General features: G+C 56.5%; 1 protein-coding gene across 1 annotated transcript in view; it reads right to left on the minus strand.

The window, feature by feature from the left end:
* Positions 1-6,283, minus strand: part of FBLN2 (fibulin 2) — an 89,407-nt gene extending 83,124 nt beyond the window's left edge. Inside the window, exon 1 of the mRNA XM_058566215.1 lies at positions 6,233-6,283. The gene's annotated coding sequence lies outside the window, so the exon portion shown is untranslated. The remainder of the gene's footprint in view (positions 1-6,232) is intronic.
* Positions 6,284-24,713: the final 18,430 nt, after the last annotated feature.

Genomic DNA, 24,713 nt, shown 5'->3' on the forward strand with positions numbered 1-24,713 from the left:
TCTCCATATATGAGAAGACAGGGGCATTTTTGCAATGTTTCCAAATTCCAACAACTGTGAGGACAATGGTGCAAAATGACGCATGGCTTGACCCCAGAGGGACCCCAGGAAGGGACCAGCCGAAGGAGGTGAATTAGTGGTGCAGGAGTGCGTGCCAGCAGTACCCCATAATCCAGGGCGGGCTGCCCAGGGCAGGAACTGGAGGTGGATGACCTGGCTCCCACCCAGCACTTCCTTCCTGCTCACTGTGTGACTGTAGGCAAGTAAGCCCCTCTGAGCCTCAGTTTCCCTGCCCTGTCACCCTCTTTGGTCTCTTCCCTGCCATCTTGCCCCCTCCAGTCCCACCTCCACACCTGAGCTGCCAGAGGGACTCTTCAACCCTCTGGCTATGTCCCTCCCCTGCTCTGGTCCTGTCCTCGGACCAGAATTTGAGGTCCTCCATTGTCGGGGTCCAGTCCGCCGTCCCAGCCCTACTTCCCACCTCCCCTCTAACCCACCTCTCCAGGAGAAGCGGGGTTTTCTCCTGTCCCTATGTCTCCCTCGCCTTTCTACCTTCACATCGCAGTGCCAGTATCACCTCCAGGAAGCCCTCCCTGACCGCCCCCAGGCTTGGCTGGATGCCTCCCTGGCTCTCTGCGCCTCTGTGCTCTCCTCCTCTGTGCTCTAACCAAAGCATTTCAGACCTGCCTGTGTGCATCCCTGGGGCCTCAGGATGGCCGCGGGAGGGACCAGGGGCTGGCCCACACCAGAGGCTTCTGTGAGCGCTGTGTGTGAGGGAGAACCCAGGGCCCTGGGCGCCGGCACAGAAGTTCAGGGGGCTGCTAACTAATCCAGGACCCCCAACTCCACAAGCCTCGCCCTGGCTGCTCCCAACAGTGCCCAGCCGGGATTCCCGACCCTCCCAAAGGCAGGCCACAGCTCCACTCCTGCCCACTTCCCCAAGGCCCAGTTCTAGCCCCAGCCTGCTGCTTCCCCCTAGCCTGCTCCCCCACAGCAGCCAGCGGGGCCTTGAAAATCTCAATCAGAACTCACCCCTCCCCAAACTGAATCCTCATCACACCCAGAATAAAATCGAAACCCCTTCTGTGGCCCTCATGCCCAGCCCACTCCCCTGACCACCCTCCTTGCATGGGGGTCCTGTCCTCCAGCTGCCCCCGGTCATTTGCACCTGCTGTGCCCTCTGCCTACACGTCCTACTCCACCCGCATATTGCTCCACAGGGCTTCTCCGACACTACAGAAAACAGCCCACTCCAGTCCAGATCAGCTTCCCACTCCTCCTCAAACACCCGGCCAGCATCACAGTGAGCATCCAATCCTCTCCCGTCTGTATCTCCCACCACAAAGCGAGCTCTCTGGGGGCAGAGGACATTGTCTTGGTTACTGCTTTCTCCCCAGGACAGTCACAGGCACCTAGCAGGTGCTCCACAAATACCTGCTGAATGAAGGAATGAGTGATCTCATGTCCTCGTTCCAATAGCCCTGAGAAACAGGGATTATGACACTATTTTACCGAGGAGGAAACTGAGGCTCAGAGGGGTGATCTCTGGCCCAAAGGGAGCACAGTTGTGACTGGCAGAGCTGGGAGCTGAGCCTTGCAGGATGCCAGAGTGGGCACTTCCCCTGGCGTCTAGACCTATCGCTAAGCTCCTGGTGGGGCAGGAGAGCCTGTGGAAACAGGCTCAGGAGAGAGTGTGGAGGCTGCCGCGCCCACCCCAGGAAGAGGAGGCAGTCCAATCACAGAAGGAAACACACTGGCAGGAAAAGGGGGAGAGGGGGAGGGTGGGGTTTTTCTTTTGTCCATATGCCAAACTGAGCAAAAAGTGACTTTGTTACCATCTAATGTTAATCACGATAGAAACTTGTGTATACCGTGCCAGGAAGAAATCAGTATGTTCACAAGCAGGTTGGTAAGGCAGGGAATTTAAAAACCACCCGTAAACACTTCCACTGAAAACTCACAAATGAACAGTCACCCACCAACTGCCCGACTCCTTTCGAATTTACTGTTTTGAACAGGCAATAGTCACATGGTTCAAAAAGCAGAAAATATAACACACAGTGGGAAGTGTCACCGCGCCCGTGTCCGCCACCTGCACTCCCCTCCAGGTGACCACAGGTAACCAGGGTAACCACTGCAACCGCCTCCTGGTGTTTCCTCCCAGGGTTTGTTTACCACAGACCCGCAAACGAAGTTATATTTCTTATTCAATACTTTACAGGCCACCCAGCACCCTGGTTTCTTCTCTCACGGGACCCTGAAGAGCTTTTCAAGAGCCTCCTCGTGTCTCACACCTGCACAACACTCCACTGTAAGGATGTGCCAGCATCTGCTGAACCAGCACGTGTCACCCTGGATCTCAAACGTCTGTCCACAGGCCTGTCCCCGCACCTGCCTGGAGCTCAAGGGCGAGACCTGCCCCCAGCACGGGGCCTGGCCCGGGGCTGGCTCTCATGAACGGTTATCAGGCCGGCCTGGCACTTCTGCCAACACCTCTCCATGGAGTCCTGTAGCTCGGGAGAGTGTCAAAACGGAAATCACATCTCATCGCTCCCCAGATCAAAGCTCCTCAGTAGCTTTCAAACTCCCTGCCCTGCCCCCTTCCACCTCCTCTGCCCCCTCCCTCCCCTCCCTCACCCACTCCCGCCTTCTCCCTTTCCACCCCTCACACACCAAGCAGGGTTCCACCTCAGGCCCTGGGCACTAGCCGTGCCCTCCGCCCGGCACTCTCCCTCACCTCCCCTCTCAAGTCAGACATCCCCTCCTCACACGGCCCTCGCTGCCCGCCTGGATTTGGGTGCCCTGCTCACTTAAGCTCCTTTATAGCATCGATACCTGTCTGAAATCAACTACTTCATTTCTTCGTCGCCTGTCTCACCCCACCTCCCCCCTCCAACTAGAGCATAAACTGCATGGGAGCAAAGACAGTGTCTGTGTTGCCCACCATGAGCTCCCTACGCAGACCGTGCCTGGCCCAGGACGTGACTCCCACACTGTGCCCAGGAGAGCCAGGATCCTGCCCCAGCCCCCGCCTGATACAATGAGTCCAGGCGGCCCTAACGGAGGTTGCGGGACTGGCGGGGCACAGTGCCCGGAATCCCCTGGCAGGCTGGAACCGCATGCCAGGGCAAGGCCTTCAGCTGAGGGAGGCCCCTCAGAGATCAGGAAGCCAGAGAGGGGGGCTATACCCAACCGCCTCCTGGACAGCAGACCCCAGGCTTCCATCCCCACCTCCCCACTTCGGGACCATGAGTACCGGAAAGCCATCAGACAGCACCCACTTTACAGAAGGGAAGACTGAGGCCCAGAGAAGGGAACGCCCAGCCCTCCACACCACCTGGTGCAGCCAGACCCAGCACCTTCTTCCCTAGCAGGAAAGAAAACCTCCAGAGGTACGAGGAAGAGGCCGAGGGCTGCCCACCATCCCCAAGTCCCATGGGCTACTGAGAAGGCTGGTCCTCATTCAGTCAGTTAACAAACTCCCAGGAGGGCACACATCACGGGGGCATTTAACCTACATGAATTCAGCCACACACATGGCAAACGAGAGCAGAAAGTCACGAGAACAAGGACTAAAAATAACGCAGTGACTGGCCCACCCCATGCCACCCATCAAGAGGTCACCCAAGGAAGTGGAGCAGGAGACAGAAGCCGCCTGTTCCTCTGCCTGAGTCCCTCCTTGTAAGGCATCTCATCCACTGAGGCGACCGTGGGCTTAGGGAAAAATGCTCACACTCACGGCCCCCAAATGCAAGGCCAACGCTGACCCTGATGTCCAACAGGACACACCGCGATGTGGGCAAGGGGTCACAGTGAATGTGACCATCAAGACTAGGGCAGGAAACTGCACTGGGCTTCCAGCCCGATTAAAAGGAACCTTGGTGGTCATTTAGGCCACGCGAGATCTTCACCTTAGGCCCTGAATTTAGCTCCACCTTGACCTCTGCACAGAGCGTAGCTTCACTTTCCTCAGTTGTTCCACAAGCATTCATGAAGCACCTACTGTGTGTCAGGCATGGACCTAGCTCAGGGAATTCACCCATGGTCAATGAGAGCAAGTCCCTCCTCCTGTGGACTCGTTGAGAGGGGAGCAAAGAGCTTGGCTTTAGGGTTAGAAAAACTGGGTTGAAATCCCAGCTTTACCCTTTGCTTGCTGGGAGACCCTTTCTGAGCCTCAGTTTCCCCATCTGTAAAACAGGGGTAAGAATGTGGCCTTGCAGGATCATTGACAGAATTTGGGAAGAAAAGTTATGGATTAGGCCTGGCTCGGAGATCACTGCCTTCCTTCCCCAAGGCCACGGTTGTCCCCCTCTGCCCCCCCAGAGCCCAGAAGAAAGTACCTGCCACCATTACAAAGATACCCTGTGGTCCAGGGCCCTGGCGAGCCCCTCAGTGCTCCCACGACTAAGGCCTTCAATGGTCCGAGGCTCATTCAAGGCTTCCCCAGCCATGGGTGAGGGGACTAGCCTAGGCCCACTTTGGTGTGGGCAATGCAGCAAAACCAGCCCAGTTTATACAGTCTACACAGCAGGCAAAGCCAATGCAGAGGCCTACGCAGGCCAGGCAGGCACCAAGAATGCGCAAGTAGGTGGGGTGGGGACTGTGGCCAAATGGTGCTCCTGCCCCAGACCAGGGGCAGCAGGCGGGTGGCACTAGCCAATGGGCATCACACAGGGATGTGTACCCTGAACTGCCAGACCTTGTGATTTTTCAGGAGAAGATAGAAATCTGGACTTTTATGTGAAAGCTGCCAATTTGTAAATGCTGGCAGCTAACTAAATTTTTAAAAATAATAATAACACGGTAAGAGCCAAACAAAACACACAGGGCCACCCACGGCTGGGGCCAGCAGGTCTTTGCCACCAGAATAAGTTTCTCTGACTTCATCCATCCCCTGTCCACTCCCTGATCACACAGCCCTAGACACAAGAGGGGAGGATGGGAAGTTGAGGGAGCAACCACTCGGTCCCTCCTTTCCTCCTGGTGGAGATCTTCACCCCCGTCTGCATGTGGGGAAGGTGAGGCTCAGAGCCCCAGCCATTCAGCAACAAACACATGCCAGGCCCGCTCATCAGAGCTGGCTCTAGGAGGGGCCTGGACCGGCACCCTATTCAAGGGGCTCTGGGTGACGACCAGCACCCAACCCCTTCTTTTCTGGCCTGTCACGGTGACACCTGCTGGCTCAGACCAGCTTTGGACCAGCCCAACTGGCTGTCACAAGCTGAGGTGAGGGTGACAGTAAAGAAGGGAGGTAGGGCACCCTTGCTCGGGAGAGAGGGGTCTCGGAGGGGAAAGGATGCAGGGGGTGACGAGGAGTGGGAGGCTGGCAGAGTCAGGCCCACCTCTGCAGGCTGAGCCCCCTCCCTGAGCTCCCCATACGACCCAGGCCCCACCGAAGGGAGCCTCAGGCAAGAGACACCTCCACCCAACCTCGGCTCCCACACAACTCAGGACAGGAGAGGACTGTGCCCACGGAGGCGGGGAGTGTCAGGGGCACATGGGACTACCAAGTTGTTGGTGTATGTGACTGTGTGCAAGACTCAGGGGGTGTGGGGACTGTCTGTGACTCCAGGTATGTGAGACACACGTGTGGTAGACGAGTGTGTGCTAGAGAGGCACACGTGTTTAACAGACACAACCCTCTGAGAGAGAGGCATGCATGTCTGGGAGACGCCCGTGTGCAAGGCACGTGTGTAGGAAGCATGTGTGCGCAAAAAGGCCGTGTGTGAGAGAAGAGCGCGAGTATGCTGAGCATGTGTGAGCGACGGGGGAGGGGCTCTGAGTCTGGGACCGCAGACCAGGGGACTGCGGGTGTGCCCCCGCAGAGTGTGGGGAACTTCTGCTGGCTACTGGTGTGAGCGCGTGTGTGGCAGTGAGTGTGACGGGCGGGGGCGGCCTGGGGGAGATGTGAGCGTGACGGCGGGGGTGGTGCCCCGTCTTCCGCCCTGCGGACGGTGACCGGCCTCGGAACCGGAGGGCGGCGGGACCCCGGGGGGAGGGTCCCGGACCTGGCGGGTGGGGGCACCAGCCCGCGGCACCCGGGCCCCCCCACCTCGGCGCTGCGCCGGGTGCCCGCGTCTGTCCCGCGGCCGGGAGCGGGAGGCCACCCCCGGCGGGCGGCGCGTCCGCGGGCCGGGACCCGTCGGGGCTCCGAGCGCCCCCGAGCCGGGAGCCTGGCGGCGGGCTGCGCGGGCGAGGAGCCGGGGAGCCGGGAGGGTCCGCGCGCACTCACCGCGGGGCGCTCCGCCGTCCGTCCGTCCGTCCGTGCGTCGTCCGTCCGCCGGCGGGCGGTCGCGCGTCGAGAGCCCGTGCGCCCCCGGCTGCGCGCGGCGCGGGGCGGGGCCGGGGCGGAGGGCGGGGCCGAGCGGCCCGGGCCCCTCCCCTGACCCCGCCCCCGGGGCGGGGGCTCGGCCGGCCCGGGAGCGGGCCGGGCCTGGCGCCGCTGGCTCGTCGCCGCGATGTGCACACCGGGCCCGGAGGTGGCCGCGCCGCGCGTTCCCCGCGGAGCCGTGAGCGCCCCGACCCCTGCCCGCAGCCCCTCCCCGCCCAGGCTAAACTCTGAGCTCCAGATCTCGCATTGCTGCTTCAGCCTGGGGGGCTGTGCCTCCGCCACCTCAGTCAGCCTGGCCTCAGTGTCCCCACTGGAAGATGGGCCCAGAAACTCTGGGCACGTTGCGAGGGCCTGAGGGGCCTGCGGACAGCACTGCCGAGAGGCCGGCCGGTGTGATTGGGTCAGAGAACAGGCCCAGCCTGGCCCAGGCCTCCCCATCCCCCTCGCTTCGTACCTCGGGGGCTCCCACACTGTGGGTACAGGTCCTCGGGCACACCGTTCCCAGCCCCTAGCTTCGGAGCAGTCTAGGTTTGCTTTTTCCTGGGTCCACACAGCTGCCTGGGACCACTGTGTGACTCCAGCCAAGGCCCTTGACCTCTCTGAGCCCAACTTCCTCATCTCTTGGACGGGTTAACCTCAGCCTGTTGATGGGGACCCATGGAGAACCTCATGGCATGCCCTCAGCACAGGGCCCAACAAGCGGGGAACACTGCCAGTTGTAAGCGCTAAGTGTTAATTACGGTGACTCTGACACCCACCGCTGAGGCAGGGTGGGGCCTCCCACCCCCCACTTGCCCCTTTGGCAGACTAGGAGCCTGTACCTGGTAAGAGGCACCACAGGGAGCAGGCAGGTGGCAGGGGCTAGCTCCCAGGTCCTTTCTCCTGGCCAAGGGCTCAAAATCCCACCCAAAAACCCACCTGAGGGCCCGCCCCGTGGCTTAGCGGTTAAGTGCGCGCGCTCCGCTGCTGGCGGCCTGGGTTTAGATCCCGGGCGTGCACCGAGGCACCGCTTCTCCAGCCATGCTGAGGCCGCGTCCCACATACAGCAACTAGAAGGATGTGCAACTATGACTATCTACTGGGGCTTTGGGGAAAATAAATAAATAAAGGTCTTTAGAAACCACAAAAAAAAAAAAAAAAAAACCCACCTGAGCAAAATCCAGCCCTGCTAGACTGGGGCAAGCATTCCAGCCCCAGAGCAGCCCAGGGGAACAGGGGACAGGCCCCAAACCCACCAGGCCCTGCAGGCCTGGACTCTGGCACAGGGACTCTAAACTCCCAGTTCCTTCCCCACTAGCAACTTAGGGTCGCAAAGGCCAGTCAAGCCCAAAGAGAGTTGGTATCCCAGAATTCTGTCCTTCCATCTCGTTGTCTCTCTTTGCCGTCTTCTGTCTCTGTGTCTTTCTGTCTGTCTCTTTTTTTGTTGTAGTAAACCTCTCTCCCTGTCTCTCTGTAGCTGTGAATCAACCCCTCTCCGTGTCTCTCCGTGTCTCAGTCAGATGTCTGTATCTCTCTCTCTCAGGGCGTCTCTCAGTCTCCCCCCCAGCCCCGTCTCTCTCTCTCTCTCTCTCTCTCTGTCTCTGTCTCTCAGTGTCTCCTTCAGACGGTCCATGTCTCTGTCTCAGGGCGTCTTCCCCCACCGTGTCCCTCTCTCTCTGTATCTCTCAGTGTCTCCTTCAGAAGGTCCATGTCTCTGTCTCAGGGCATCTTCCCCCACACTGTCTCTCTCTTTCTGTGTCTCTCTGTGTCTCCATCTCAGTTGTGATGTCAACCTGTCCCTCTCTCTTACTCTGTCCTTCTTGGTCTCCATTTCCCTCTGACTCTATCCCTTGATCTCTGTGTCTCTCTCAGTCCTGGGGCCACATTCTCTAGGATGCGGGGCCTAGACCAGGCCCTCCAGGACCTCAGGACCTCCAGGACCATCTCTCATCCCTGCCAGGAGACACATGGCCCAGCGGGGGCCACCTCACATCTTTGGGCAGCAGCCATGGGCCCAGAGTGTGCCCCACCTCCACCCGGGGGCCTCACCGTAGCCCAGGACAGGGGCGAGGCAGCCAGGAGCAAAGGCAGAGAGAAGGGAAGCCACTTGCCCAGGGTCACACACCTGGGAGGAGGTGAAGCCTCCTCCTGGAGGTGTCCAGGGGCTCAGACAGGGCTGGCCACAGAGGAGCCAGGAGGGGATGGAGGGTCCAGCCTGCCCCAGCTTTCTGTCTGACCCTGGGCGGGCCCTTCCCTCTCTGGGCCCCTTTCCCACTGGAGCTTGTTTTCCTCAGGGCCTTTGCACTTACTGTTCCCTCTGTCTGGAATGCCCTTCCCCCAGATCTCCATGGCTGGCTAGTCCTTGCACTGAGATATAGCTGAAATGTCACCACGGGAGAGCCCTCCCCGAGACCCCAGCAGACAGCAACTGCCCCTCCCTCAGCCGCTCTCTACCCTCTCTGCTCTTCAGAGTACTTGTCACTAACTGACTTATTTTTATTCATTATAAATGACCATAGGTGAAATAGCCTGGTTAAGCACTCTACCACATGCCAGCTGTGTGACCTAGGGCAAGTTACTTCACCTCTCTGGGCCTTGATTTCCTCAACTGTAAAATGAACAGAAGAACATCAGGGCCTATATCATGCAGTTGTTGGGAAGATTAAATGAATTAAAACACTTTGTAATTACTTTGCAGTTAAATCAATTGAAGTACTTTGAACAGGGCTTGGCCTCAGGGGAGTGCTCACTAATCTCTGATGAACGAGTGAGTGACAGATTGAATGCTTCCTTCTGTCAGCAGGGAGGCAGCCTGGGGTCATAGAAGGCCCAGGGCTTGGCCTCACTGGAGCCTGGGCCACTCACGGCCCTCTGATGCTGCTCCCTTCCCAGCTACAGGTCAGGAGGAGAGGCGGTGAGCCGAGGTTTGGTCTCCCCTTGCAGCCCCCTGAGCCCCAGGCCTGGCCAGCTTTCCCGGAGATAAAGTGGAGATATTTCGCCTGTCCTCTGTTATCTGAGCTGGAGATGCAGCCAAGGCAGCCGTCCCCTCGGAGCGCTGCCAGGGCTGTTATCGCAGACAGAGTGCACATCACCCACCAGGAATTTGGGGCCCGGGGCCTGGCCAAGACAGGGTTGGAGGAAGTTCCAGGCCGATAAGGCCGAGACAGAACGCTCAGAGGGCAGCAGAGTTATTCACATCAGCGACAGTCTCATCAGCCCCCTGGCGCCCAGACGCCGGGGCTGGGGCGGGGACCCGCCTGCACCACCTGGCCAGCCTGGATGGGGAGGAGAAGGCTCGCTGGGCTTCCTGGGTCTGCGTCCTCGCTGGTAGCCTCAGGGAGGTCACTGAGCCTCTCCTGGCATCTGAGAATGAGAGTAACAATAATAATAATCACCCCAAACAACAAGCCCATAGAGTTTGGTAGCACGGGCTCTGTAGCCAAATGGCCTTGGTTTAAAGCCACATCCCCTTTGTGTGATGTTCAGCAGCTCAGCCTTCTGGCCTCAGCGGCCTCGTCTATAGTTCCTGCCTCGGAGGGTTGTTTTGAAGATGCTGAGAGCAGAGTCTGGCACGTGATAAGCCTCGAGTAAATGATTGTTGTTGTCATTGTTAATGGCACCTAGCCTAAACCAACCGGAGCCCGCCATGGTGCCCAAAACGTTCCTGCACCCCTGGGTGCAGATGGCGGGGGGCTGCCCACTCCTCGAATGGTGTGCCTGGGACTCCCCACCAGAACTTCTCCTGGGGCTTCTCTGAGGGCAGAGATGACATCCCCTCCTCAAAGAGTGGGCTCTGCAGGGGGCCCACTTTGTCATCGCTCTCGCTTCCCATTCAGCATCTGTTGCAGCCACAATGGGGCAGATCTCTGTCCCCAACTGCAAAGGATGCTGGGAAAGTGGGTGTCTGGGCCCAGCCAGACTGCTGTGGGGGAGAACTCCACACATGGGAAAGATGTCCAAAGATGATGGGCAGCGATTTTCAGACCGAGGCCCTCCTCACCAGGGGGTGGCCCTACCCGCCATCCTGCTGCCCAGCCAAGACCCGGGGCAGCACCACCCAGACCTGAGCTTCAGCACAGGGCGGTCCTTTAGAATCACTTGGGGACTTTTTCTGAAATACCAGTGTCTACCTTCCACTCCAGAACAACCAAATCTGAGTCTCTGGAGGGTGCAGCTGGACCTCAATACTTTTTTATCCCCAGTTGATTGTGAGGTGCTGCCAAGTTGGAAAACACTGCTTCAGGGCCTCCCTCTGGCCTCCTTCCACCTGTGTCCCTCCCCAAGGACAGACCAAGGACACGTGCCCACCTGGAGCCCACGGCCTCACGCCAGTCCCTGAAAATCCCCGCTCAGACGGCCTTGAGCCTCAGGGTCTGTGCAGGCCTCTTCCCCTCATCGCTCCCCCAGGGAGCGGACACACCCCACGCTGAGGGGTGGCCGAGGGCAGCTGCTGGCAGGTGGCATGAACGGAGCTCAGACATGCGGGCACACGGTCAGGCCCACTCTGGTTTGCACCCCACCCGCCTCTCCAGCCTCTTCGCCCACTCACACTCCCGTCCTAACAGCCAAGCATCCTACTCTTCAGCCCAATGAAAAGCCGATTATACACCAGGAACTCCCCACTTCCCTGCCTTTCCATCCACCATGAATGCTGTTCCACCCGAGGCAGAGACTACTAGTCACCCTCCACTCTTCATGTAAGAAACGTAACTGTAGAAACTCACAGAGACCCACGGCTGTCTGGTTAAAGACTACATTCCCAGCCTCCCTGGCGGCCAAGCAGGACCGTGAAAGTCTGAGGCCATTGAGTGGGAGCAGAAGTGCTGTGGCCTCTCCCTTCCCTTTCCCCTTCCTGCTGGCTGAAGCGAGGACCTGGCGGTGGACACAGAGCTGGAGCAGCCACCTTGTATACCAGGCGGAAGTCACCCTTGGGTGGAAGGAGCCCCAGAGCGTCGTGGAGCCACCACATCTGGCCTGGACCTTCACATGAAGGAGAAATAAGCTTTCACTTGTGCTAAGCCATCATCCTTTAGGGTCTTTGTTAACAGCAGCCTAACCTTTACCTGACTAATAAGCGCCATGCCACTTCAGTAGCTGGCTCAGGTGCTCTGCTAAGAAGTTGTGTGCCAGTCTTCCACGGGAGCTCCTGGTTCAGAGCCCTCCGGGGAGGCTTGTGCAGTCTACACCTGAGGTTTCTGCCCATCCGTGTCCCCTGCTGTGGCTGCCAGCACCCTGAGTCTCCTCTGCAGAACCCTCTTCTCTCCATTCTGGGTCCATGTGGTTGGTTCACATGAAGCTGATCCTTCCCTCGTGGGTGGGCCCCTGGCCCAGGTGTGGCCTGCTAGAGTATGCCATCCAGGGAAGGGTGTGTGACTCAAGGGAGGGCCCTCTCTATTTAAGGCAGATGGCCCTCATGGAGCCAGGGGACAGAGGCACTCTTCCTGCTGCATTGCTCAGTGTGGATATGAGCCTGTGGCACTGAAGCCACCTCTTAGGGAAACCTGCTGAGGATGAAACCAGCTCAGAGGAAAGCAGGGCTGAGAGGAGGACAGAGAGAGAGACAGCTTTCTGATGACATAACATTTAGGTGCCTGGTTATAGCTTGGCCTGAAGCCATCTCACCCCTGGATTTTTCAGTTACAAGGGCCAATAAATTCCCTTCGGGGCTTTGGCCAATTTAAACTAGGGTTTTATTACTTGCACCCAAGAGTCTTAGCTAATAGCATTTGTTTCATTGAGGCAACATTACCTACCAAGTCTGGCCCTGCACTTACCAGGCCCGCTTTGGACACTGGGGTCAGCATTAGGGATCGGCCCAGACTCTCCCCAAGGGTGCTTTGCCTTATAAAGGGACAAGGATGGGAATAAAAATGAACTCCTGTTGATCATACACTGTGTGCCAAGCATTTTAATAGGCACCCTACCTTGATTAATTCTTAATTTAATGATCAAAACAATCCTAGAGGTGCTAGATATTATTATCCCATTTTACAGGCTAAGAAACTGAGGCTTGGTGGCATAGCGAGGGCCCAGCCCAGAGCAGTCCCGCTCCAGAGTCTGCACGCTGTTCCCTGCCCTTGCAGAGGAAGCAGTGGGGCACGTAGTGAGGTGGTGGGTTTCCCAGCCCCAGGGTGTGAACAGGGGCCCCCTGGCAGAGTGGTCGGAGGGGCTGAATTACACGCAATGGGATGTGTGGACAGAGGAGGTAGGAGGAAGCCGTTACCACTTGTCTTCCGCCCTGGGGTTTCTCTACGCTTTCCCGAGCTCTCTGCTTACTCCAGGAAAGCTGCCTGACCTTGCACCCTGGCTGGGAACGGTCGGCCCCTGCCTCTGTGGCCCGGCTCGTGCGTGACTCACCCCTACCCATCCCTCCGCCTGGGGTGATGAAATTTCTGGCGCTTCTGGCCAGACTTGGCCCTTCTGGCCAGACTTGGCCCAGCCTTGCTGTTCGGGCCAGCTCTCCTGGCCGAGGGGGAGGGGGGGTGGCCAGGGGTGCTGAGCTCAGAGGCTGGGACCTCCCCAGTGGGCTGGAAACTAGGCTGAGGGGTCTCAGAGCCCCTTCCCTATTGGAGCAGCCCAGAGAGGGAAGGGATTTGCCCAGGGCCACATAGTGAAGCCCCAAGGGGCTGAAAGGGTCCCAGAACAGTGAAGGCAGCCCAGAGACAGGAGGCCCAGTCCCAGCAAGTCTCTTGCCCACTCTGAGCCTCAGTTTTCCATCCATGAAATGGGAGAGTCTGACTCTGATTTTCATAAACAAGTTAGGAAGTACATATGATAAAACATTCAACACCAGCAAATCCACCTTTCCCAGAGAACCTCTTCCAGCCGCTTTTGTTCTATACACATGTATGTGTACACGTGTGAATGTATGTAGGCGTGAATGTAGGCATGTATGCCCACAATCAAATTCTAATGAACATTTTCTTCTGCCACATTTTTACGTGATCTGTTGTGGCCATTTTTCTACATCAAAACGTGTATCTACACAACCACTGTCAATAGCCGCGCAGTGCTCCACCGTCAGCTACCACCAGTCTGTTTACCTGATCCTCCACTCATCGTTTCCAATTTTCTTCACTATAAAAAATGATTTGAAGAATACCCTTGAATCTATATTTTTGGGCACTTGTCCACCTACAAGAAGTTACAAGGGCAAAGGGCAAATATGTTTTTAAATACGTTTACTGGCACAGGGCCCCCAGGAAGTTGTACGAATTTCCTCCCACCAAAAATGCGTGAGATGGTTGTTCACAGTCACCACCCCTGGGTCGTCAGCCTTCCTAGTTCTGGTCAATTTGGCAGGTCTCCTTTTACATGTTCAGTGGCCGTTTGTGTTTCTTCTGAGAAGTCCACATACATGCTCTTCATTTTGACGACTGAAGTGTTCACCTTGAGCTTCATAACTGTTAAGAGTTCTTTGTGCAGTAGGAGCGCTGGCCCTTCGTCAGCCACGTACCTGCTGCAGACGCCTCTCCTTCAACTTCGCTTATGTGTTTTTTACATACAGAACTTGTAAAACTTGATGTAGAAAAACTTACCAGTATTTTTCTTTGTGCTTAGAAAGGCTTTCCCCATTCTGAGGCACACCTAGTGAGCTACCTGTATCCTCTTCCCGCTCTGTTTTCATTCGTCCATTCATCCATCCACCCTTGATTCATGATTGCACTTGAACTAACTCCCAAGCCTCTGCCCCGTCCCACACAGCTGGCGCCTGGGTCCTCAGCACACTGCCTTGCTGCGGGGCAGGAATTTCCAATAATTCCTGGAAACCACCCCCTTCTGGGAATGTGAGGAGAAAACACACATCTCAGTGTAAATAACAGAGTCTGGGCTCTGAGGCTCCAGGGGACCTCCGGTTACCCGACACGGCTCGACCCAACCCCGGGCACTGAAGAGTTTAGGAGAAGGATGACTATGATGGCCATGAGAGTGTGTCCCTCACGTCTCCTGCTCCAAGTGGCAAAGGTGACTGTCCACTCCTCTCGATCTGCCTTCGCAGTTGTGCTGAGGCCACCTTGAGCTGTCCCCCAGCTAAAGCACAGTAGCTACTAATGCAGGATCATTCCAGCGAGACCCAGGACTCCCCCAGCAGAAGAGTGGCGAGGGCTCCCCCTCGTCCTGGCTGAAGGTTTCTGGAATTGTGCCACATTCCCAGGTTCTTCCTTCCCGATCCCCCTTCCCTTCCCCTCTTGTCGCAAGAGTCTGAGCTGCAGAGCTTTGAGTTTCTCCCTGCCTTTTCCCGCCTGCACCCCCCCCATCCCCCCTGCCAACAATTTCCTTGCACATCTAATCCTATCTTGGCAAAATTCATCTGGACTTCTTGACAGACCCCAACTAATGCAGTGATAAAGATAGTAACTGAAACAGTCACTGTGTTAGACACTTTATGCAGCTCTGATAGGACCATCTGTCTTGCATCCCTCTCCAGCACACTGTGTTCCCACTTTACAAAGGAGAAAACTGAGGCTCAGAGACAGCCGAGCTTGGGTCCAAACCCAGGCTCTCTCCTCCCCACCAGGAAGCCTGGGTGAGCCCCACGGCCCCCTGGAGTCCCGAGCTCCTCAGTCTAGGCCTCCTAGTCCACAGCGTTTCCCCCGCGGCCTCAGTAGGCTCAGTGTTTCCTTGTCCCACTCTGAGACCCTTGGACCTCAGGTCGCCCTGCCGCAGCTGAACCCAGAGGAAAGACCCAGAAACCCGGCTACGGGATGCGAGGGCGGCACTTCCACTCTTAGGCAACTCTAGGTGTTGAGAGAAAAGTCTTTCACATACAGAGAGGTGACTTCCTTCTTGGGCTCCGGCCCTGCCCTCTGGTCCTCCAGACCTTCCTGCTCCTCTTCAGTCAGGGCCCTGAGGCTGCTGTTTTCCACTCCAAGCCACCCCAGTTCCCCCAGTACCCTGTGGCCAACTCGGCCTATCCCTCTCCCAGAGCTGGGCCAGGGGCTGAGCACAGGACCCGGGAGTGGTCTACACAGCCCAGAGAGGAGTTTCACCTTCCACATTTCAACCTTTAGACTTCAGATAATGTGACCCAAGCTGGAGGTAGTTATTTGGGACTCTCTTATTAAAGTGCCAAACACACACAGCCTCCAGGATCCCCCAGCTTCCAGTGAACACGCAGAGCTACTTGGCTCTATGCTAACCCAACTGGGTCTGGGAACCATGGGCAGGCCAGCCCATCTGTCCTGGGCATCTGCCCTGAGGTGCCCTCTGGTCTCTTTCCAGCCCATCCAGCTCTCCCTGGAGCCTGCCAGGCCTCTTCTTCCTTCCAGCCTCCTCACCAAGGCCCTGATAAGGCAGATAGTGAGGGGCCTACCCCCTCTGCAGCACACTCCAGCAGGCTCCAGCCCCGGGAAGCAGTGAAGGTCCCCAGTGAGGTGCGTCTTCATCCTACATCTCCATCTGTCTAGCCCAGGCCTCCTGACATGCTCAGGATATGGGCCCAGTCATGGCTTCACACCCCTGATCTCCATTCACCCTGACCCCTGTCGGAACACGGCCTCAGTGTCTGTCTGTCCATCCACCCACCCACGTGAGGGTGGTATGGTTATAAGCACAGACTCTGGAGCCAGGCTGCCTGGGTTTGAATCCCAGCTCTGCCACTTACTAGCTGGGTGACCTGGGGACATTCCCTCTTTGTGTCTTTGAGTCCCCAACTGTAAAATAACTGCCAACCTCAGCATGCTGTTGTGAGGACTACATGAGTTCATGTAGCAAGTGCTTAGGAAGCAGCTTGCATGTGCTAAGTGCTCAGTGAGTATTAGCTAATATTACTCACTCGACAGATCTTTCCAGGGCACCCCCTCTGTGCCAGGTACTGTACATCCACTGGAAGTCCAGCAGGAGGGCAGACTCTCTTGCCGCATGGAGCCCACATTCTAGCGGGAGACAGATATGAATCCAGCAGCCTCACAGACAGACAGTAAGGAGCCCCCTGAAGAGGCAGTGCAGGGGAGGGGGGCCAGTGGCTAGCCCCTGGAGGCTGGAGCCAGAATTCCTGGGTCCCAGTGCATGACTACCGGGGGGCTCCTCCCACTGTGGGCCCTGTTTCCTAGTCTAGAAATAGGGACAATGGTGCCTACCCCAGCAGGTTTCGGGAGGCTTAGACGAGTTAACAGGTGGGAAGGACTTCCACAGGGCCAGGCACACAGACAGTGCTTAAGGAAAGTTAGTGGGGCTCCCGGGGGAAGTGAGACGGCAGCTGAGGAGTCCTTTGAAGGAAGGATTGTGGGAAGAGATGACTCGGCAGGCCAGTGGACCATGGGAAGAATTTGGTGTTTATTCTGAGAGCAAGGGAGCCATTGGAGGATTTTAACAGGAGCCCTGAGGAGGCTGGTGCTAGAGTCCAGGTGGGAGATGATGGGGTTCAGACGAGGATGGCGGTGTGGGGAAGAGATAGGACTGGAGAGAGATCGAGGAGAGAGACTATGAAGACTGGCGTGATGCTGGGACCAGAAGAGGGAGGGGCAGGGATGGTTCCTCAGCTACCAGCTCAGGAGGTGTCACTGATGAGTTGGGGAGGGGTGCCCATCTGGACTTCCTGCTGCAAGTCACAGCACGCTTGACTCAAACAGGCTTAAGCCAAAAAAGGGAGATATTGAGTTCCATAATGAAAGAGTAGAGGGGTGGACTTCAAGCACAGCTGGATCCAGGTAGCCAAATGTCCCCAGAAATAAGTTTATCCCCCCTTGTTCCTCAGCTCTGCTCCCCTCTCCTCCATCTCCCACCAAAAACACCTCTTCTGGTGACCAAAACTCCCAGCAGCTCCAGCCCACAACCCTTTAAGTCCAGACAAAATGAAGCACTAGTCCACTGGTCTTAACGTTCTCTCCGATTGGAGGGGCTTAAGTCAGGTGCCCAGACCTGAACCAATCACTGCAGCCAGGGGAATGGGCTGTGCTGATTGGCTCAGCCCAGGTGGTATGCTCTCCCAAACGCGTGAGGGGGTGGGATGAATCTCTAATGGAAACTGGGGGCTGTTCTCAGATGCTGAAGAGGAATCCATGGATGACCCCGACAGGGCGGGTGAATTTGCAGCGCTGGGTTTGAAGTCGACTTTTTCTACATTGGATTCAGACACTGTCAGATAATAGCACACATTTTTAAAACATATTCTCTGTAAAACCCCCAACAGGCACAAGGAGATTTCATCAAGCTCTCAGTGATTGGCTCTCAGCCAAGGAAGCCCCAGCCAGTCCAGCCAATGAGAGCCCAGAGACTCCTGGATCGCAGGGTCATTGCCTCACTCTAGGCTGGGTCCCCGAGGCCAGCACAGCACCGTGGAAGTGGGTCTGATAGGAAAGCCGTCGCCTGTGGTTGGTGACTAATAATAAAACAAGCAGGTTCCACCCATTGCAAAAATGTTAAGCCAGCAGGAGAGAATGTGACACGAGCCCAGGGGCTGATTCCGGCTATGCAAAAATACCAGAAAGGAGGAGTGTAAAAGACAAGGGCTGCCAGATCCAGAAATCCTCTCTGGGCCCCTCCCCAGTTGCAAGGCCTCCCTAAGTTTCCTTAAAAGCGTTACCACCTCTGTATGTATCCTAAAGTGTTATTTCATTCGGGCTGTTTTTGAACTTGATATGAACACACACACTGTAAATGTTCCTGTTTGCATTGATGAGAACTCCCGTGTCAGTCCCTGTAGCTGTCCTTCATTTCTTTTCAGTGCTATGTGATATTCCACGGACTACCTCTACCAAGCCGAGTGAGTCTCCTATCTATGGATGTGTAGGTTGTCTTCTGTTTGGGTTTTTTCCTACTACAAATAATACTGCTCTAACTCTCCTGGTCCCAGTCTTCCCAGGACATTTGTATCAGTCCAGGACAGGGAAGGCTGGGTCATAGGGTGTGTACATGTTCAAGTTCCCCGGCTCACGCCAAACTGTTGTTTTGGAGAGTCGGTACCAGAGTGTGCTCCTGCCAGTGCCTCCTTGCCGGCACTCGACACTGTTTGCCCTGTGGGAGGTGTGAAATTGCACCGAGGGGTGGTCTTGACTTATGTGTCCTCGTCACCGGGAGAACGAGCGTCTTGACCCATGTTTGTCAGCATTTCCTCTTCTGTGAAATTTCTGCTCATGTTCTTTTGCCCCTTAAAACATTGTTTTCTTCTTGGCAGTCACTTGATTTCCAAATCACAGCCTGGCCATGTGACTCCCTGCCTTTAAACCTTCTGTGACTCCCCGGGGGCCGTGGAGTAAAGCCCACGCCCGGCGGCCTGGCCAGCAAGGCCCTACAGTGGTTTGGCTCTGCTCTGCGTTGCCATTCTCAACAGGAGCCGTTTCCTGACTCTCTCCTCTCACTTTCTCCCCTCCCCTCTGCTCCTACAGGGCTTCCTCCACTTGCTTGCCCATATACCCTGCCTGTAGAACCTTTCAGCTCCTGCTTGTGCTGTGGCATCTGCCAGAAACACCCTCCCTCTCCCCACTGGACCCACATCCTTGCCTGGCTGCTTCTTTCTCAGCCTTCAGGTCTCAGCTAAAACATCACCTCCTTCAAGGATCCCTCCTGAGTTCTCTTCACCTCCATAGACTGTAGGGCCACAGTGCCTGTGTGCTCTGTCTCAAGGCACCACTCCTGTGCCATAATTGTCAGCAGGCTCATCAGCCTTTACCATTGGACAGCAAACTCCTTGAAGGCCAAGACTGTGACTGTTTTGCTCAGGCTTATATTCCTGGTAACTAGGAGTGTGGCCGCAGAGAGCCAGCTCCCCAAAACTCTCTGTGGAAGGCCAGGGAGGACAGAGGGATGGACAGGGGCAGCATGGGGTTGTTAAAAAAAAAGTGGCTGCACCAACCCAGACTCCAGACCCTAGGAGGGACCCAGGGACCCCTGGGAACCAACATTAGGGTGGAGGAGGGGAGAGCACTGTATTGGGAGTCTGGGAGCTGTGTTCTAGTCGTGCCTCCACTACTGACAGACTGAGCTCTCTGGACAGGGCTCTCGTCCTCTCTGCCTTGGTTTCCCCATCTAACAAAGGGGAGCCCTGGCCCTCTTCCCATCACAGACAGTGCCCTGGATTGCCAGCCTGAGGTCTGACCCACAGTTTCAGGCCCAGGGAACTGGCAGCCCGACCAGACAAAGGGGCCTTGTTCCCGGGTTCTTTCACAGAACCTCCCCCGACAATAGCCTGGCTCCAGCTGAACAAAACCATATGCCAACATGTGGGAGGAGGGGGCAGTGGGCGGGCAGCAGACTCCCAGCGTCTAGCCCTGCCCGGAACGCCAGATGCCCAACTCTGAGGAGAGCTCTCCTTCTAGCTGCCCTGCCGCCAGGCCCTCGTCTGTCTGCCGCGGGGCTGAGGGAGCCGGCAAAGCACGTTCCCTCCTAGTTTCACCAAGGGTCACGCCAGCCCTCCAGGCAGCACTGCTGCCAGGCCCATCGAACAGACGAGGGACTCGGGGCCTTTGGAGGTCATGGCCACAAGCCCTCCAGCTCAGCCAGGAGGGCCGAGGCTGGACCGCACACGGGCAGCCTGGCTCCACTGCTTCGTCGCCCTGAGGCTCCCTGCCCAGGACGACGCCACCGTGCCCTCCAGAGCTCTCAATAGCCGACGGGGCCGTCCTCCTCCATCAGACCTCACCCTGGCCTTCCTGTGAGGAGACGGCACAGGGATGGACAGGGATGGGATGTCATCAGCTGACCTGCTGGACAGCTTCAAGGGGAGGAGCCGGCCTCAACCCCACTCACCACGTCGAGTCCAGAAGTCTGATGAGTGCCCACCCCCGGCTCTCCCACCTGCCTGCATGCCAGCCAGCAGAAGGCCGCCTGCAGAGAATTCCAGCTCGAGGCCCCATCCTGCCACCCACCAGCTGTGTGCTTGGGGCCAGGGACTCCCCTCTCTGAGCCTCCATTTCTCATCTGTGAAATGTGGATGCAGGCTACAGGGAAGGGGGAACAACACACGGAGTTTGAAGAAGCTAAGGCTACTCGCCCACTGGATTTGTAGAAGGAAAAAGATGGAAACATCACCTGTGGGCAAGGAAGTGAAGCAACGGGAATCCGTGTCCCCTGCTGGTGGGAGTTTCGCACAGTGCAGTCATTTCAGAAAACCGTGGTGGACATGACTGAAGCTGGACACACGCACGTGCTCGGACCCAGAGGAGGACAGCATGCGTCCTCCAGAAGCCGAGACAGGACGCTCCCTAGCAGCGCTGTTCCTGATTCCCCAAACTGGAAGCCACTCAAATGTCCGTCAGCAGAGGGGACGGATGAGCATGTCATGGTGCGTCCACACAGCGGAACACCGAATAGCGCGAAAACAAACCACTTATGGCCACACGACGACATGGATGCAGCTCACTGACTCAGCATTGAGCCAAAGAAGTTAGGTGCAAAAGATTACACACGGATGAGTCCATTTTTTATGAAGTTTTTGAACAGGCAAACTAATCTGTGCTGTTAGCAGTCAGGAGCGGGCACCCTCAGGGAGGTCGTGACTGGAAGGGGGCACCGAGGGGACTGCTGGGGGCTGGTCGGGTTCGGTTTCTTGATCTGGATGCCAGTTTCATGAGCATGTATGACTTGTGACAATCCGGCAAGCACACACACTTATGACAGAGGCATGAGAAGTAAATAAAAGCCAGGGCTGTGGGGAAGGCGCAATGTTCGTTTTGATTAGGTCTCTAAAGGGACGGCAGAGAGTGGGCCAGGGCAGACGACCTCCGTCCACACCCGCCCACCACCTTCAGCCCACGCTGAGGACTCTGCGCCTCCGTGGTCAGCCGTGCACTCACAGGTCGCTTCTGGCTGCAAGAGTCACCTGGCCACGGGCAGAGCAGCCCACAGAGCCGCAGGGTTAACGCCCCCAGGAGCAGCCTCACCACTAAGCGGCAGGATTGGTGGGCTAACACCCCAGCTTCCTCAGCCTTTGTCGGGGCAACTCTGAGGTGTGCCCCACACAGTCCCCTGGGGGACCCCAGCTGGCTCAGGCCCCAGTTGCCCCCGTGGGGACTCGGTCATGGTCACACCCTTTGTGGCCGCTTTCCCCTTCCCCTCCCTCACACCCTCACTGCTTTCTGGGGTCACCTCCCGTATAAAGTGCTTGCACCCAAATCTTTGCCCCGGGTCATCTTCTGTGTCCCTAAATGTCAGGACAAGAGGGATGATGGAGGGACTGTCCCTATCTGGGAATCAGGAGGAGGGAAGCCAGTCCCAGATCTAATCAGCACACCACGTGTGGCCTTGGGCAAGTCCCCCGCCGCATCCAGCTGTCAGCAGCACAGGGTATGGAGTGAGACTTCTGCTCTTGCAGGAACTAGTGGCCAGGACCCAGAGCTGAGGATGAAGAAGCCCCCAAAGCCTACATTCTAAAGAGAGCCAGAAGCCGATGGGGGCTAGACACAGCCTGCAGCTCCCGCCATCACCCCAGGAACCCTCGCGCCACATCCCACCAGTCTGAATACGTAGGCCCCCAGGAGGAGGGGGCGCTCAGTCATCACTGGGGCTCTGAACTACTGCTTAAGGGGCAGGAGCCACACTTCCCCTCCTCGAAAAAGCCAAAGTAAAGCCCCCAAAAGCCGGATCTCTAAGAGGTTGGGTGGATCTGCAGGGAGGCAGACAGGTGCCTCACTCTCAGTTTGGATGTCACCTCCTGCAGTGGGCCAGCAGCCCTGTGTCCAGGGGAGGGTGGGCAGGGCGGAGAGTGGCCACAGGGACTGGTCACCACCATAGAGGGCCAGCTGTGGGCTGTCTTGCGTGTTCCCCACCCTAGAAGGACACCTGGCAATGGCAGGACCACAGCAGCAGGGAACCCTGCTGAGGGTAGGAACTGAGCAGGTGGGAGGGGGTCCAGCTGGGGCCAGGTGCCCACAGATGCACTCATGGGGACGGAGGCCACACCAAGGACACTGCTGGCATTGATGGTGGTCACTGCAACCCAGGAGGCTACAGAGACCAACAGAGAAAGAACAGTAGAGTCAGACGACGCCGGCCTCCTTCCTCCCCACGGGGGTTGCTGGATGCAGAAGAGGGCATAGAAGGCAGGGGAAGACAGGCCACACCCTCCTGACCCAGTCCCCAGCCACAGGCCACATCCACCCCCCGGAGCGGAGGGAGGAGAGGCGATTCACAGTCCACAGTCGCCTGAACGTGATTTTCCTATCTGAGCACTCTGGGAACTCCCAGAGATGGCGATGTTCCATTCGGAAACAGTGGGGTCAGCAGAGCTTGAGGGCAGCACAGATGGAAGGAAAGGAAAAACCCTTCCCACTTTGTCCTTCCAGTGAGTTCAGGCTGCTCAGTGAACTGCTGGCCCCGAGTTGGGAAGGAAGAACAGGGGCTACATGGGGCTTTCTGGGGAAGGGGCATGCGACTGTGGCCCAGGTGCAGGAGCCCCCCATCCACCACGCCAGGCCCCCACCCACCGCACAGACTAAGGGGGTCTCCACCTCCTCGGTGACTTTGCCAGCGGCCACCAACCTCACACGGCATGAACCCCGCCTCCAGAGCCCCCCAGGCTGCACAGATGGACTCATGCCCACCCAGGGCCCAGGAAGCTGTGCCCCAGCTCCAGCCCGGCCCTTGGTCTTGGGGCCCTGGCCAGTTTAGATGGCTGAGCTGGTGAGCACAGCCAGGGTGGGCGTTGGAGGGAGTGAGCTGAGAAATAGAAGGTTTCCCCCAAGGATGAGTAATGAAAAGTATAGTCCAGTTTCATCCAGAGACACAGACACAAAAATCCTAAACAAATGTGAACAAACCAAATCCAGCCATCTTTAAGAAGACAATGCATCCCGTGCGAGTACAATCTATCCAGGAACTCAAGCTCGGCTTAACCTCAGAAGAGCAAGTCATTGGGTTCACTACATTAGCAAATTAGCAGAGAAAAACCACACAATCATCCCAAAGGGTACAGAAAAAAACGTGTTCAATAAAGTCAACAGCTCCTCACCAACTAGCACTGGAAAGGAAGTCCCTTCATCTGATAAAATGTATATGTATACACATACACAAAAATTCAATTTCTACAGAACATTGAAGACATAGCCAGACAAGCCCAAGCTGAATGTGCCAGTCTCAATTCAATGCCAATTTGTTCCTCCAGACCAAGAGTGTGCTCAGCACTTCCTGTGCCAGGCCCATCTCTGTGGCTGGAGGAAGCACACACACCCGTTGGCCGTGCAGAGCCCCATCTAGTCCCAGAGGTAGCTGCCCCAGGGCTTTGGGAACAGGTGGGATTGGCCCTGGCGCCCCCACACCAGCCTCCCCAGCCTGTCTTTCCCTTCTCCACACGAATATCTTGGCCATTTTGTGTGTGTGTGTGTGTGAGGAAGATCAGCCCTGAGCTAACATCCATGCCAATCATCCTCTTTTTTTTTTTTTTTTTGCTGAGGAAGACTGGCCCTGAGCTAACATCCATGCCGATCTTCCTCCACTTTATGTGGGACACGGCCACAGCATAGTCTGACAAATGGTGCGTGGGTGCGGGCCTGGGATCCGAACCCCGGGCCGTCAGCAGCAGAGTGCGTGCACTTAACTGCTACGCCACGGGGCCGGCCCCAGCCATTTTGTTTTTTAATTGTAGTAATTTATACATAACACATAACACACAATTGTAGTAAAATACATGTAATATAAAAATTACCATCTTAACCATTTTTAAGTGTCTGGTTCAGTGGCATTAAGTACATTCACATTGTTGTGCAACCCTCACCATCATCCATCTCTGGAACTCTTTCATCTTCCCAGACTGAAACTCGGTCCCCACTAAACACTAACTCCCCACTCCCCTCCCCCAGCCCCTGGTAACTCCCCTTCTACTTTCTGTCTCTAGGAATCTGACTCCTCTAGGGACCTCACATAAGTGGAATCATACAGTATTTGTCCTTTTGTGACTGGCTTATTTTACTAGCTTAATGTCCTCCAGGTTCATCCATATTGTAGCAGGTGTCAGAATTTCCTTCCTTTTGAAGGTTGAATAATACTCTATTGTATGTGTAGACCACATTTTGTTTATCCATTTTTCTGTTGATGGACACTTGGGTTGTTTCCACCTTTTGGCTACTGTGAATAATGCTGCTGTGAACATGGGTGTGCAAATACCTGTTCGAGACCTCGCTTTCAGTTCTTTTGGGAATATACATCTTTGCTCCTGTCTGTACAAAGAAATATTGCCTCACGCTTTAGGATTCCGGGCCCCTCGCTGCCCAGCTCAGGTGCTGGACTTGGGGGAGAAGACTTGTGCAGAACTGAGGCTTGTGTTCAAGAAGAGGAAGGACGGAGGGAGGGCAGAGAGGTGGCGGGGTGCATTTGTCTGCGTTACCCACACACGCCATCTCAGCTAATCTCATAACAACTCAAATCGGGGCCACAAATGCATTTTGCCTGCCCGGAGCAGTATTTTAAAAATCAGGATATTGCAAGATCTGTCCTTCTGGCTTCTCTTGAAAAGTCAGAGGGTCTATTTGGT

This window comes from Diceros bicornis, chromosome 2 (assembly GCF_020826845.1).
Source record: "Diceros bicornis minor isolate mBicDic1 chromosome 2, mDicBic1.mat.cur, whole genome shotgun sequence".
NCBI classification, from domain to species: domain Eukaryota; kingdom Metazoa; phylum Chordata; class Mammalia; order Perissodactyla; family Rhinocerotidae; genus Diceros; species Diceros bicornis.